The following is a 3,206-nucleotide window of genomic DNA, read 5'->3' as shown; positions in this document are numbered from 1 at the left end:
TCTGGTGCGAAATGCAGCTCTGCAACTTGGGAGGGGGCCGAGCGCGAGGCGGGGGGCTGGGCTGGGGGCGGGGGTCCTGAAAGCCGCGGATTCAGCAGCCCCCTCCTCAAGTCAGAGGGCTTTCCAGAGCCGCAGAGGCAATTAAAAGAGGGCGACGGTGCCAAACCGCGAAAGGAGCGGGTGGCCTCCCTGTCTTTCTGCCACCGCGCAGAGGATGGTAACGGGTGGCGCCCCTCCAACCCCTCTCTGGGAAAACAGCGTGACTTTCTGGCTTTATTCTGCCGTCTCTTTGGGCTTCCTTGTCGCTTTAGCGCACAGTCGAGGCGCCACTTCTGCAATCCGCGCTGCAGCCAGGCAAGATTGGGTGGTGGTGGCGAGGGAGAATATTTCTGGGCATATACAGAGCGCCTTCCCCATATTACTGGAGGTGTAGGCATAAGTAGCAGCACCCATCTCTATAAGATCAGAGAGGAGACGGAGTTTTGGCATCGCCTTGCCTTTAGGCTGCGGTTTTGCTATTTGTGGATTACGTACATGAATCCGAGAAGGCTCTTTGCTGGGCCAACTGAAAGGCGTCTATAAATGAACCCTAAGCAGTCTAAAGGCTCAAGACCAGGATCGACTCTACCCGTCGTTTTGCTGCCTAAGGCAAAATGGGAAAATGCTGCTTCACCCGCACCCTGCTCCAAAGTCGGGGTCACTCAGCTTTTGGGTTCTGGCGATGTTGCTTTTCCTAACTTATCTGGTGACAGGGGGTGGGAAGTGCCTGCGGTGGCACCAGAGAAGCACAGGCATGTCCTACCCCTCCACCCGCCCACGCCAGAGAAGTGAGGAAAAGGGGCAGCAGCAATGACTTCCAGGTTCCAGCAAAATCTCCCTGGAAGCCAGGAGCCAGGTGCATCAAGTTCTGCCCCAGGTTGGGGGGGGGGGGGAGCTGGGCAGCAATGCTGGGTTATGCAACTATTTTCTTCAGTGGTGAAGACTCCTTGCGGCTCTATCAGGATCAGCTTTGTAGGCCAAATTCAACAGGTGGATGGGCATGTTTGCCTGTCAAGCACATGGTGCCATTATGACTTCACGTGACTAACGGATAGGTTGGCCCACCCACCCACCCATGAGCATAGCCCAAAGGGTCAGCAGCAGGGAAGCTGCCCCCTAAATCATTAAATAAAAATACAGAACTAACTGAGGTTCTGCCTCCCCCAACATGAAGCCTAGCTACGCCCATGCACCCACCTGTCAAAATCCATGGCACAGTTCTCAAACACCCACTGCTGCTGTGGGAGACCCAAGAAAGTGAGACATTGGAGGATTGGCATGGGGCACCTTCCCCCCAAAAAAACCCCTCCTATCACCCCAGGCATTCCTGCTTTCATTCACCCATGAGTTGATGGGCAGTTGGAAGCATTCCTAGTTCCAGCAGATGAGCCACTGGAATCCCGCTTCAGGCTCTGGATTGTTCCTTTCAAGTCCCACCCTTAATCCCCCACACCTGGCATCATGGATGACATTAGCTTTGTTTGCCAAATGGGGACGACAGGTGGACCAAGTCTGGCCCACAAGGTGGAGGTTCCTGATTTTCTCCAACAGCACATTGCCACTCCCCCATTCCCAGCACCTGTCACCTGAAGCGCCTGCCTCAGTCAGCCTAATGGTAGGGCAAGGAAGGACCAAAGCTAAGGGCCACTTCTTATGCAGTGCTTTGCACTGAGACTGGCACAAATACTCAAAGCACACTTCAAAATATATGTAGACCAAAGTCATGTGCAAAGAACACACAAAGAGAAACCCAAGCTTTCCCTATCAAACTACTATTGCCCAGTCACCACTTGTGTGTATTTGAAGGGGAAATGCATCTGTTTAAATATTTTATTTATTTATTTCATTTCATAAAATTTATACACCGCTTAATCATTTTTTTATTTTAAAAAAACCCCTCAAAGCAGTTTACAAAAAGATGAAACAAAATCAAGGGGGGAATACAATAATGATTTTAAACATATAAAAAGTTAAAATACTAAAAGAGGTGCAACTTTCTGAGCATCTGGGTGTATGCCCTTCATCCTGAGGCAATGCATTTGGGAGCTTTTTGTACTCAGGGATCTCTGCACAAAAGCACAAAATGTCTCACAAGAGGTGCCTCTGTAATGCAGTTCTAAGTGCTTATTTCTGGGATTTACTTCCAAGCAATGCTATAATAATTTAGAAATGGAATCAAGTCACTTGTGTGCAGAGTCACTTTTGTACTTGCGGGCAGAGGGTGATCACTGGGTTTGGACCCATATAGTGGAAAGATATTGGTAAGTGGAACTTACCTACTACCAACCAGAAGAAAGACTGGAGCTCAGTGTTATCATGGTGCTCCCTCAGCTGTAGAAGAAATACATAGAAAAAACCCTCATTTGTTAATGGGACTGTGGATAATGACTGCCCCCCCCCCCCGAATTTCGCACAATCCTGGGAAATCTGCAGTTCTGACTCATTTAAACTTCAGATGCTTTTCCATCTCAAATGCATATTAACATAGCCTCCTACTACAAGACTTTAAAAAAATGGATTAAATGCTAGCTTGCTCTTTATGGTTCCATGGGTAGATTGAGATAATGAAACAGCTGCCTTTTTTATGAACAGCCACAGAGAACCAACAGGACTAATCTAATAGTTTGGGGACCAAAATCTTTATTAAGCTCATTGCCATATCTGAAGTTCTCACTGATGCACAGGATGGTGCTTTCAAGATAAACCAAGAAGCCAACCAAGTAATTAAAAAGAAGCTACTAAAGGTCCCTGGTTGGCACTCATTGCATGATTAACAATCAAGAAACAATGCACTGGTTTAGACTTTATTTTCCCCAGTGCAGGCCCCAGAAAAGACCTTTTCCTGATGGCAACTGGGAAGAGCAGTGTAAACAGCCTGTATCTTATGCCTGCTTACCTACAAGTAATTGTTACGGTGTTCTGTGGGCATTATTGACTCTCTAGTGCAGGCATAGGCAAACTCGGCCCTCCAGATGTTTTGGGACTACAAATCCCATCATCCCTAGCTAACAGGACCAGTGGTCAGGGATGGTGGGAGTTGTAGTCCCAAAACATCTGGAGAGCTGGGTTTGCCTATGCCTGCTCTAGTGAACCTTCCTTAGGAATGTAACCACAAACCATCTTTATGTTGCCTGCAGAAGGTAAGAGTACTGCTGGATTAGACTAAA

Source organism: Podarcis cretensis, assembly GCF_951804945.1.
Source record: "Podarcis cretensis genome assembly, chromosome: 4".
In the NCBI taxonomy this organism is placed as follows: Eukaryota; Metazoa; Chordata; class Lepidosauria; order Squamata; family Lacertidae; genus Podarcis; species Podarcis cretensis.
The sequence above is the reverse complement of the archived record's forward strand: the minus strand, read 5'-3'. Positions refer to the sequence as shown.